This window comes from Quercus suber, unplaced genomic scaffold (genome assembly GCF_002906115.3).
Source record: "Quercus suber isolate HL8 unplaced genomic scaffold, Cork oak 2.0 scaffold_75, whole genome shotgun sequence".
In the NCBI taxonomy this organism is placed as follows: Eukaryota; Viridiplantae; Streptophyta; class Magnoliopsida; order Fagales; family Fagaceae; genus Quercus; species Quercus suber.
Genome location: NW_027069540.1, coordinates 1,407,222 through 1,421,159, shown reverse-complemented (window position 1 = coordinate 1,421,159; position 13,938 = coordinate 1,407,222). Strand labels below are relative to the sequence as shown.

Here is a 13,938-nt window from a genome sequence, read left to right as displayed (position 1 = left end):
TTTGAAATCCTCAAAATACAAACTCAACCTTGGGGACTTTAGGAACATGTGATTTAATGGGACATATGCAACACCCATGAGCCCATGGGTGACACAAGTGCAAGCCATGCAAACACTTTGTGGGTTTTCATATATTTGTTATGCCTAGTTGTTCTTAAAAGGTTTTTGATTACTTTTCTCATCAATGAAGGATTTCTAGTTACATGGTTTTACGTTCTCAATTTTATGTTTCAAGTAAGGGAGTCAATCTCGTACTGGAGGTTGTACCTATTTGATTAGTGGAATGATATATTTCGGTACTGGTCAATACCGATGTACCATTTTGGGTTTACCGCTATTTTATATATATATATATATATTATAATAAGTATAAAAGTTTACCATAAAATATTACCCCAATTGGTTTTAGACTTTAGCATCAACAAAAAGAAAAAAAAAAAAAAACATAGTATAAAAATCAGAAAGCTTAATTGTTCATTGCATACTAAGAAAACAAATAATACTAATAAGTTGATGCAAATAAGTTATCATTCTTCCCTTGCAAAAATTCAAAAATTATAAAACTAAATAAATAAATAAAAATGATTTTTTCTTTGGTACTGGCCAGCATGCCCAGTACCGGCCAGTATGCCCAGTACCGGCCAGTACACCCAAAATTGGCCAGTACTCCCGGTACATGGCCGGTATGCCCGGTATTTAAACCGGTATGAAATGTTGGCATTTCGATACCGATATAATACATACCGGCCAGTATGGCCGGTATCGATACTATATTGACCACCTTAGTTTCAAGTCATTGGGCATTAATTTGTATGTAGATATAATTGATACCAAATTACAGTTGTGGGGCCCATGGGCCTGATAGCCTCGGCCCATCATGTAGCAGGACCAAGGCCCACGCCGAGGAATACTGACTATTCAAGGCTAAATTGGGGAAAACCTCTTTTCCCAATCCACGCCGAGGACCTCCTCATCCTCGGCCTGACAAGGATGATTTTTGGGAAAGACCAACCCCAAAGTAAGCTGTCACCCTTGAATTTAATGCATTCACCTAACCCCCCTGGCCGCATTAATGGGGAGATAACCCCTTAACAGAGCAACGTTGATCAGAGTGAACCACTTGAGTACTGATAAGGCCTCTGATGGGACGGACGGCCAGAAGAGAGGCAAATGGATGATCAACAGATGGAAGAAGGAGAGAGGAAGATGAAGACTATATAAGAAAAGCAAGTAAACTAAAAAAGGGGGGGGGGGGAAAGAGAGAAGAAAAGGGTCTCCTCGGCCACGGGCCGAGAAGCATCCCCCCAGTTGTAAAGAAACTCTAAGTATTTCTTTTATAAAAGAGAGTTCATGCTTGATGAACGATGGCCAGTGCCTAAACCTTTAACCCATTCTCTATAAATTTATTATTTGGGCTTGTTGGGCTGAAAACCTATTCATACTCAGGGTCAATCCAAATTGAGTCCCTACAATTGGCACCGTCTGTGGGAAGGATTAGTGCGCTGGCCGGCGCACCAGGCGATTGTTCTAAGTGGTCGTTTTATAGTAGGTTGGCAAAGTAAAAAAAAGAAAAAGAAAATAGAAGAGTTGACAGCGAAAAGAGAAATCTTGATATTATTTCATAAATAGAAAAAGTACAGATTACAATCAGAGGCTCAGACAGGCGTGTTTTACAAACAAATTTACAAGCTAATTCTACAATCAGAGGCCCAGGTGGAGCCGCCCTAAAAACGCTAGCCGGTGGGAAGTGTCAAGCCGTCCCTTTCTTGGTATAAAGAGAATGGGAGAGCTTGACACAAAAGGCAGAGAAGGGGGAGGGCCATCATGTTTCCAGGCCACCGACAACTCCCTTCTCGGCCAGGCGGAGCTGGAACAAAGAGAGGAGCAGATGCAGGGGCTCCGAGATACCTTCCCCCATGATGTTCCCTTGATCCTCTCCAATCCTCACGAGTGTTGGCTGTTGGAGACGGCAACACTCGAGCACCGCCCATGAGGTGAATTCACATGTCTTCTTCGTCGGGGGTGTGCTCCGAGGAAAGACGTTAGGTACTCCAACAACATCCCTCCGGGCCACCTTATATGGCGCCATCGGGGTTACGCCTAGATTCTGCTGCACCGGAAGCCCAGTGGGGGCTGCGGCCATAATGGCTCTTGGCTTGGATGCCCTCACACCCGCCCAGAGCCGCCTCGTATTTGCCAACTCCAGTCACAATTCTGGCGGAGTTGTTAAAAGGGATTGGGAAGTTGGAAGGAGGTGTCTTTTCTGTTTGTGCTGGGAAGTTCATGGATTGTGGAGAAACCATCTCCTCACCTTATATAGAGGATGGGGTTTGGTGAGAATTAATTCATGCAGAGTTCGAAAAGAGAATTATTAGCTGGGCTAATAATGAAGTTACCAATTTCCAAGGAGGCCATAGACCGTTGGACTCGTGTTAATTTACGAGGACATTAATGAGGGTGCGTTTCGTGCACCGAAGCGTCAAGTGCAGAATACGAACGGACAATGGACGCTTCATAAATGAAAAAGATGGGGCCTCGAGCTGGAGGCGAGATCAACGCCACGTGTAAAGATTATAATCTGACCCAAGGAGGAATCATCTCCAGTAAAGCGGTCCGAGGACAAACCTCTACTTACAGAAAAATAGAAGTGGTAGATAGAACCAAGGTATTGCATGGTCCTCGGACCCAAGCCTATGGTAAAACTATTCACACCATTATACCTGGGTACTAGACAGAACCAAGGTATTGCATGGTCCTCGGACTCAAACCTCTGGGGAAACTAGATACTTACAGAAAAATAGAAGTGGTAGACAGAACCAAGGTATTGCATGGTCCTCGGACCCAAGCCTATGGTAAAACTATTCACACCATTATACCTGGGTACTAGACATAACCAAGGTATTGCATAGTCCTCGAACCCAAGCCTATGAAAAACTAGATACTTATAGAAAAATAGAAGTACTAGACAGAACCAGGGTATTGCATGGTCCTCGGACTCAAGCCTATGGAAAACTAGATACTTATAGATAAATAGAAGTACTAGACATAACCAAGGTATTGCATGGTCCTCGGACCCAAGCCTATGGAAAACTAGATACTTATAGAAAAATAGAAGTACTAGACTGAACCAGGGTATTGCATGGTCCTCGGACCCAAGCCTATGGAAAACTAGATACTTATAGATAAATAGAAGTACTAGACATAACCAAGGTATTGCATGGTCCTCGGACTCAAGCGTATGGAAAACTAGATACTTATAGAAAAATAGAAGTACTAGGCATAACCAGGGTATTGCATGGTCCTCAGACTCGAACCTATGGAGAAAATAACTATCTGGAGAAAAACCAAAGCGTTACTTAAAGTCAAGCTATAATACGGTCTTTAGATTTATATTTAAAGGATAACAGATGGTTTCATGAAGCTAACTCCAGAATAGAATACGAATATTGAGCAGAATACAATAGTAAAGCAAATAAAAGAAAATATCATTAGTTGGAAGCAAAGTATTAAGTATTCAGTTCAAACGGAAAGTATACAACTCTCTTACAACGCCACTGAGGCAAGAAACAAAATGAGATAAAAGAGAAGATAAAAGAGAAAATAAACAAATTTATCCTATGTCGTATACTAGTCTCCCCAACTCAGTAGGCAAATTAAGTCAATAAGTAAATCAAAAGGCTTTGGCCAAGGCCTAAGGGCTTGGTCTCGAAAGGTCCGCCGGAGGCCTTGCCACGTCTTGTGGTATTTCCTGACCCTCGGTTATAACTTCCCCCAACATTCTCTGGGGCTCAACCTCCTCGGGTGGTTGGTCAGTTAACGATATATCCTCGGCAGTCTTATCGCGACTCTCAACCACTGGTAATGAGGACATCTCCTCAGGAGCAGCAGGTGCAACCTCGTGAATGGCAATAGGGTAATATACCCTGTCCTCCCTCCTAAGATCAGATGAGGCATCAACCCCTACTTGGTTGAGGGCTTCATGCCAAGTCTGAGAACAGTAATGCCTGCACACTGCAGGAACTTGAGCCCGAAGGGTGGCTTCAGTCTTAGCCACCCCATCTGCGAAAGCATCCTCCTCTGCCTGTTCTACAGAGTGCTCAGCGTCTATTTTTGCAAATACCGCCTTGTCTTTGGCTCTCACTACGTGCATGGTTCTATATATTTTTTTTTACACAATGTATAGGTTGATCTTGTGGGAGGATATTACGATGCCGGGATGACGTAAAGTTTGGTTTCCCATTTGCATTCACAATAACAATGCTTTCATGGAGCACATTCTCAACTGGAGGCCAAGAATGATCTTTCAAATGCACTGGAAGCCATCAAGTGGGGCACAGATTACTTGATCAAAGCGCACACTGAGCCAAACGTTCCATATGGGGTCAAGTTGGTGATGGTGATTCTGATCATGCTTGTTGGCAGCGACCAGAAGACATGACCACTCCACGGCCAGCTTATAAGATTGAAGATGAACATCCAGGATCAGGGGTGTAGCCAGAAATTTTTACATGAGGGGGCCGATTCGAACTATGAAGGTTGAAATTGACGACGATGAGTATTATCATTGTATGGATAGTCTATATTTTTAGGTTGATATGGACATTTTTTGAGATAAGCTCGTCGGATTTCATCTTGTTTGTTGATAGAGAATTCACATATTTGTTTACGTGATCCTGGATCACGATCTATCTCTTCAGATTGAATTCTTGAACATTTGGAGGGTTAGGGTGTTCATCAGGCATTAAAGTATCAACATTTGTTTCTACAGTCACAGGTGTCCTAATTTCTAAATTGTTAACGTCTTTTTTATTAAAGAATGCATCAATTGATTTTCGTTTGCTCATAATTCTTTTACCTTTAAGATATGACTCAAAAATTAACCTAAAAAGAAGTTTAAAAAATAAAATTTTAATTAGAAATTTTTACTTAGTTATATGGATGTTGTTCATACTCAAGAAAAAACAAAATTTCCACTATAATTTAAACATACAACCCATTTTTAATACGACTTTAATTAATAATGACCCCTCAAATAAAAACAAAAATTAAACACACAAGTATTGGTATACAACATTAACCAAACAATTTAACAATACCCACAGCCACATCCACAGTCACATGATATCTAACTAATCAAAAGTAGATAATAAATCAAAATAATTTTATCTTAGAAACTTTGTCTTCACAAATTGCAAAGATGGGTCACTTGTGTGGCAATGCCTACTGCCTTTGCTTGACTACCTCCAACTTTAGATCTTCCCTTCAAGACTCATCATAAACAATCTCTCCATGTCTTCAATTATGTATTTCTCTAAAAATCTATGAAAATATAAAGAGCATGTGAATATTTAGGTGTAGATAGTTAAGAAAAAAAAAAAGACACTAAAAAGAGATGAATGTCTAATGCTTAAGAAAGAGAAGAAAACTCACCAGTCACCAAGTAGTAACCAAGTTTCAAAACTAAAAATGATGAAGAAAGAAAAAATTGGTTAGGATTATTTATTATTATTTTTTTTTTTTGGGGATTGTGAGTACAGAGGACTGGAGTTTTGGGGGCTAGTAGGTAGGCAACGGTACTAGTGCAAATGAAAGTGTATCAAAGAAGACAAAACAAAAGAATAAGAAGTAAAGAAAGGGATTCCGTGGGTCAGTGGGTGGATTTTTTGAGATGAAGAGAAAGTGAAGTATTGTTTTTAGTGTTTGGACTTGAGCGGGCTAGCTTGTTTTATTTGGAGTACATATAGTGATAAGGCCTAAAACTAAAGTTGGGCTTGGGAGAATATTTGAGAATTGGGCATGGGGGGGGGGGCGGCTGTCCAATATTAGGGGGGCCCAATTTTTTTTTTCTACCTACTCTAATGGATTTTTTTTTTTTTTTTTTTTTGCAGGGGCCGGGGCCCCTCCCAAGCAACTATGTGGCTCCGCCCCCATCCAGAATTTGATCTTGCTGCTGAAACTTCTGCTGCTTTTGCTGCAACTTCTATTGCTTTCAAGACAACAGACGACAAATATGCATCCAACTATTAGACCATGCAAAACAGTTTATTTCCTCTCCACCATCGTAATCACTATTTATCACCCTTATCGATGGTTATAATTAAGTGATTAAATTCACCTCATTTAAATTCTTAGAATAGTTGATAATTTAATGTGTCTTAGAATACCTACTTTTAGGTAAAATTTCTAAGTTACATGTAAGAACGAATGTTAGAATATTAACTTACATTTTAAAAATAAAAAATCTTGTATTCACCTCAAAATTTTTTTTAAACCATTTAAATTCTTAGAATAATTGATAATTTAATGTGTCTTAGAATATTTGCTTTAAGGTAAAATTCTAAAGTTACATGTGAGGACAAATGTTAAAATATTAACTTACTTTTTAAAAATAAAAAATCCTGAATGTTGAATCCAACTTATTAAAGAGTTTAATCCACATATGAGTGAGGGGATGTTCAATTAAAGGCGAAATTATTAAATTTACAATTTTTTGACAATTATTTTACCATTACAAAAATAATCAAATATTAATACTTACCAAAAAAACAGTGTCACACACGTTCTAACACATATAGTACATATATGGTTGCCAACTTGCAGCTCTTTGACTTTGTACGCAATCGCCCCAGGATTGTACCAAAGCAGCATTCCTGTAGCAGGAGAATTCTACAGTGGCAGCGGATTTGAGGTACAGGAGAATTCTTTAGTTGTATAATGGTTTCTTATAATTAGAATGTAATTAATTGGAACTTTTTTTTTTTTTTTTTGAGAAATCTAATTAATTGGAACTTCAATTCACTATTTGATTCCCAAAAGTTTAAGGGAGATGATTTTTTTTTTTTTTTTTTTTTNGGGTAGGATTCAGAACCTTACCTCTTGATTCCAAAACTTATTCCAAACCTAGTCCTTTAATGATTGTCTACACTCTACACACAAACCCGAATACTCAAATCCCATATGCATGCTCCCTAACCTGCTCTATGAGGGTTAAAAGTGGTGTTGTTGCCATCCCTAAGGAAGGAGCATATAGTATAATAATGCTGAAGAAAAACAAGAGAAATAGAGGAAACAGAGATAGGATATGAGAGTGAGTTGATGGAAGCAAAGAGGAGAGGGGGACAAAATCACATACATTGACTATGATTTTGAAGGTGATGAAACTCTATGTTAGTTCTGTCATTTAAAGAATTAATATAAGAAAATGAGGAGTAGAGGAAAGAATTAGAGAAGAAATTCATGAAATGATACTTTTAGGTAACGAAGACCATCAGAGCAAGCTCTTACTGTGATTATATGTACTTTATGCAATTGGTTTACACAAATATTTTTATGATCCAATGATTTTATGGTAGGAAGTTTTATATTAATTAATAATAGTAAGCATGCAGTTGTTATTATTAGAACTTCATTAATATCTATCAAACACTAGAAGCTATTGATTCTACTAATTTTATCATTTAAATTGTTTCAAGAACATGTGATCTCCATGTGATGTAGTGGTTTCTTAAATTATAATCCCTTTGTCTGACATTGTTTTTCTACTCTTCCGTTTTAGGACATACCAAAATATTGTCCACTTTGAAAAGTTAATAAACACAATTATTATAACTTTTCTAGCAAACCATGTACTTTATTTGAGAAGTCAATACTTCTTTTCCATTTGCTTTATTTGAGTTTAAATAAAAAAGAGTAATTTTGGAAATTAGTAACTTTTTACTAATGCATTAAATAAGTTCCCTTAAAAAGTTGGTTTTCTTAAAAGACAGTGTTTGGCTACAACTTTCTTTAAAAAAATTAACATTGCTACATATGTTGAAAATTTAACCATTGGATTGCATGTTCTTTATGCTCTTAACACATGTATCAAATTTTGTGAAAATCAGATATTATTTACTATAAGATTCATAAACTTATTTTTTATGCATAATTTTAGACTACAAAAACTTGCAATTTAAATGATTGATGACATAATTATTGATCTTTGATCTTCTAGAAAATTTTCAAACATAAAAGATATAAAAAGAAAATGTAAATCCATAGTGGATTTGTCAAAATTCACATATAATAAAAAAATATTGAGTGAAATTGTAGCATTAAACTACAACCAAGTTTGTAATCAAACTTTATCATTTCTTAAATTGGACAAACTATTTAGGATGAGGGAGTATTTATTTAGTTTCCAAATATGTAATATGATTATAAATCAAATGGGTCATCCTTTTGGGCTCTGATACACTTAAGTCTCCAAGGTTCTGTTTAATGAATATATTCGAAATTGAGAATATATTTATTTATAAAAATGGAAGGAAGAAATAATATACAACTTCTCATTCTTTTCTTGATGCAAAATACTTTCTGGGTTGCAGTCATTCAGACGTTAATCTAGATGAATTAGGAAAGGAGACAATCAAAGAAGATGATCGGGCTGTTTTGCTGGAAGGAGGCCTCCCAAGATCATAGTACATCCATTAAAATGAACCTAATTAGGTAACTTGCTATTATGTATTCTTTTGGAGTTCTGCTTTGATTGTCTTTGGGTGTTCTTACCTTCTGCTTCTCATGTTTCTAGGTTTCTGACAATGGATGACTCTTTCTTGCTAGAAAATAGGACAACTTTGAGAGCAATGTAAGTCATTATCTTTCTTTTTTTTTTTGATATACAAAACTTAGCATTCTTTCTATCTTCATATCATAACTGCATGCTGTAGGTTGATATGGACTTTCTTTGAGATAATCTTATCGGATTTCATCTTGTTTGTTGATAGAAAATTCACATATTTGTTTACGTGATCCTGAATCACAGTCTATCTCTTCAGATTGAATTCTTAAACATTTGGAGGGGTCAGGGTGTTCATCAGGCATTAAAGTATTAACATTTGTTTCTACAGCCACAGGTGTCCTAATTTCTGAGTTGTTAACATCTGTTTTCTTAAAAAATGCATCAATTTTTTTTTTTCGTTTGCTCATAATTCTTTTAGCTTTAAGAATATGACTCAAAAATTAACCTGAAAAGAAGTTTAAAAAATAAAATTTTAATTAGTAATTTTTACTTAGTTATATGGATGTTATTCATACTCAAGAAAAAACAAAATTTCCACCATAATTTAAACATACAACCCATTTTTAATACGACTTTAATTAATAATAACCCCTCAAACAAAAACAAAAATTAAACACACAAGTATTGATACACAACATAAACCAAACAATTTAACAACACCCATAGCCACATGATATCTAACTAATCAAAAATAGGTAATAAATCAAAACAATTTTACCTTAGAAACTTTGTCTTTACAAAGTGCAAAGATGGGTTACCCGTATGGCAATGCCTACTGCCTCTACCTAACTGCCTCCAACTTTAGATCTTCCTTTCAAGACTCATCACAAACAATCTCTCCATGCCTTCAATCATGTATTTCTCTTAAAATCTATGAAAATATAAAGAACATGTGAATATTTAGGTGTAGATAGTTGAGAAAATAAAAAAAAGACACTAAAAAGAGATGAATGTCTAATGCTTAAGAAAGAGAAGAAAACTCACCAGTCACCAAGTAGTCACCAAGTTCCAAAACTAAAGCTGATGAAGAAAGAAAAAATTGGTCAGGAATTTTTTTTTTTTTTTTTTTTTGGGACAGTATAGTGCAAATGAAAGTGTATCAAAGAAGACCAAACAAAAGAATAAGAAGTAAAGAAAGGTATTCCGTGGGTCAGTGGGTGGATTTTTTGAGATGAAGAGAAAGTGAAGTTTTGTTTTTAGTGTTTGAACTTGAGCGGACCACCTTGTTTTATTTGGAGTACATAAGGTGATAAGGCCTAAAATTAAAGATGGGCTTGGAAGAATATTTGAGCTGAACTTGGGAGAATAGTTGAAAATTGGGGATTAGGGGAGCCGGCTGTCCAATATTGGGGGGGCCCAATTTTTTTTTTCTACCTACTCTAATGGATTTTTTTTTTTTTTTTTTTTTTGCAGGGGCCGGGGCCCCCTCCCAAGCAACTATGTGGCTCCGCCCCCATCCAGAATTTGATCTTGCTGCTGAAACTTCTGCTGCTTTTGCTGCAACTTCTATTGCTTTCAAGACAACAGACGACAAATATGCATCCAACTATTAGACCATGCAAAACAGTTTATTTCCTCTCCACCATCGTAATCACTATTTATCACCCTTATCGATGGTTATAATTAAGTGATTAAATTCACCTCATTTAAATTCTTAGAATAGTTGATAATTTAATGTGTCTTAGAATACCTACTTTTAGGTAAAATTTCTAAGTTACATGTAAGAACGAATGTTAGAATATTAACTTACATTTTAAAAATAAAAAATCTTGTATTCACCTCAAAATTTTTTTTAAACCATTTAAATTCTTAGAATAATTGATAATTTAATGTGTCTTAGAATATTTGCTTTAAGGTAAAATTCTAAAGTTACATGTGAGGACAAATGTTAAAATATTAACTTACTTTTTAAAAATAAAAAATCCTGAATGTTGAATCCAACTTATTAAAGAGTTTAATCCACATATGAGTGAGGGGATGTTCAATTAAAGGCGAAATTATTAAATTTACAATTTTTTGACAATTATTTTACCATTACAAAAATAATCAAATATTAATACTTACCAAAAAAACAGTGTCACACACGTTCTAACACATATAGTACATATATGGTTGCCAACTTGCAGCTCTTTGACTTTGTACGCAATCGCCCCAGGATTGTACCAAAGCAGCATTCCTGTAGCAGGAGAATTCTACAGTGGCAGCGGATTTGAGGTACAGGAGAATTCTTTAGTTGTATAATGGTTTCTTATAATTAGAATGTAATTAATTGGAACTTTTTTTTTTTTTTTTTGAGAAATCTAATTAATTGGAACTTCAATTCACTATTTGATTCCCAAAAGTTTAAGGGAGATGATTTTTTTTTTTTTTTTTTTTTTATATGAACTAAATTATGCATACCTGTTTTAACATGATGAATTGTTATGGGCTGCAACATGGCATGATCGTGCCACCGACAAGAAACTGTAGGGATAAATTCCTGTCTATGTGTAAATTAAATTAAATATAACCCAAGCAATAAAGAAAATAGAAATTTACGAAAGTGATAAAAAAATAAACCAACAAGAACACCAAGAAATTATGTGGAAAATCCTTGAGTGTAGAGGGAAAAATCACAGGGCAAATCTGATCAATTTACTATAATAAAATAGAGATTACAACACTCAAGTTATACTCAAAACCTGAGTTCACAATAAATTGAGAAAATACAATAATACCTCTAGGAACAAATACAACCTCACCGCAAAACCCTATAGCAAGATCTTCTACTCTAAATACTTCAACTCTATATGGTTATAGCATCCAAATAATCATCCTAGAGAAAAATCTCCAATTTATCTTCCTTGTGTGTCTTGAGTAAAAGAAAAATAACAATTTATTTTTTCCCTCAGTGCCGCAAAAAACACTATTCTTTTTCCTTCAGTCGGCTTCAAATCTGTGTTTCAATCTTTAGTCTCTCTCTAAATCTCTCTCTATCATGAAACCACACGCACCAAGCTTTATATAAGATCTTCTGCTGCCTGACATTCCTAATATAATTAGGAATAGAATTCTTTGACTTCTTGTGCAATTGGTACACTTATTTCTATATGAAATAAGATTCCATGTGGGCTGGACTTCTAGGTGTAGCCGTGCACCCCAACAATCACCCCCTCTAGCTCATCGAGGAAAGAGAACTTCATCCTAACTCTTCACTTAGAATTCATACCAGCCATTCCAACACAAAGCTCAAGCTTCTCTTTGGTCACAACCTTAGTCAACATCTTAGCTAGATTCTTCTTAGTATGAATCTTTCTCAATTGCATCAATTGTTTTTCAACAACTAGTCTTATCCAATGGTATCTCACTTTAATAAGCTTTGAATGAGAATGAAACATAGCATTCTTGCTCAAGTCTATTGTACTTTGACTATCACAATGAACTACATACTTGTCTTGCATCAAACCTAATTCTTGGAGGAATTGTTTTATCAAAAGCATTTTTTTACCTGTTTCATTCACTACAATATACTTAGCCCCAGTTGTACATAAGGCAACACTCTTCTACAATTTTTACTGCCATGAAACAGCTCCCCTTGCAAAAGTAAATAAATACCCAGAAGTAGATTTTCTACTATTAAGGTCACCAGCCATATTTGCATCTGTATAATCCTCCAAAACTGGTTTAGAGCTACCAAAACTCAAGCAAGACTTAGAGCTACCTCTCAAATATCTGAAGATCCACTTCATTGCTTCTTAGTGATCTTTACCAGGATTAACCATAAACTTGCTAACAACACCAACTGCATGAGCAATATCTAGGTCGTGTACAAACCATATCATACATCAAACTCCCAACTGTAGAGGAATAAGGAACTGATGCCATGTTCTCTTTCTCTTTCATGGATGACAGACAAGATTTCTTGCTTAGCTTGAAATGACCACCAAGAGGTGTACTGACTGGTTTGGTATGCTTTATGTTGAACCTTTCAAGTATTTGCTAACATATTTGTCGTGTTGGACCTAAGTTTTTCATATCAAAGGCCATAAACAAATCCTTCTTCAAATCACCAATCATACTAGCATCTTACCCTACAATCAACATATCATCTATATATAACAGAAGAATAAGAAATTTACCATCAGGAAATTTTCTGACTTACACATAGTGATCCACATTTGTCTTTGTGTACCCATGACCCACCATCAATGAGTCAAACTTCTTATACTACTGTCTTAGAGCTTGCTTCAAACCATACAAACTCTTCTTTAATCTGCACACCATGTGTTCTTTTCCTTTCACTTCAAATCCTTCTAGCTGTACCATGTAGATCTCTTCCTCCAAATCACCATGAAGAAAAGTAGTCTTCACATCTAATTGCTCAATCTCAAGATCCAAGCTAGCTACTAATCCCGAACTACTTGAATGGAACTCATCTTGATTACTGGAGAGAATATTTCATCAAAATCAACCCCATGTTTCTGACTGAAACCTTTGACCACCAATCGAGCTTTGTACTTCACTAACTTTTCACTATCTTTCTTTAGCTTGAACAATCATTTGTTTCTTAATGCCTTCTTACCTTTAGGAAGTTCAACCAACTCACAAGTCTTATTCTTATGCAAAGAATTCATCTCTTCTTACATAGCCTTCATTTGGCTCTACTTGTCCTTATGAGACTCTACTTCCTGAAAGCTTTCTGGCTCCCCTTCATCAGTAAAAAAAGTATACTCAGAAAAGGGACATCTAGTCGATGGACGATACTCCCTAGTAGGCCTCCACACTTGAGGTTCTTCCATCTATGGTGGAACAGGCTACTTCCCCTGTTCAACATCTTCAATATCTTGAGCATCATCACCATCAACTCCTGCTGGCACATCACCATCAACTGCTATTGGATCATCGCCAAGATTCTCATCTTGCACCTCTTTCCTATTTGTGGCATGCTGGAGGAAGAAGAGGTAGGTGTAAGGTCGGGAACACCTATAATAGCATCCTTTGTCTTTTTAGTTTTCTCAAGGTCTACCAAATTTTCATTCTCATGAAAAACCACATCTCAACTTCTGATAATCTTCTTTTTCTCAGGATCCCATAACTTGTAACCAAATTCTGCATCTCCATATCTAACAAATATACAAAGAGTGACTTTGCTATCAAGCGTCAATCTTTGTTCCTTAGGCACATGTGCAAATAACTTGCACCCAAATACCTTCAAGTGAGAGTAAAAAACATCTTTCCCAGTCCAAACTCTCTCTGGAATATCAAACTTCAATGGAACTGATGGATACCGATTAATTAGGTAGCATACAGTTTGAGCAGCTTCACACCAGAATGAATTAGGTAAATTAGCCATTCTTAACATACATCTAACCCAACAATAGTGCGGTTCATCCTCTCTG

At 36.1% G+C, this 13,938-nt stretch overlaps 1 pseudogene; it reads left to right on the top strand.

Annotated features, from left to right (window-relative positions):
• The first annotated feature begins 1,887 nt into the window (after positions 1-1,887).
• The window catches only part of LOC111998285 (endoglucanase 15-like), a 30,585-nt pseudogene continuing 18,534 nt past the window's right edge, over positions 1,888-13,938 (top strand).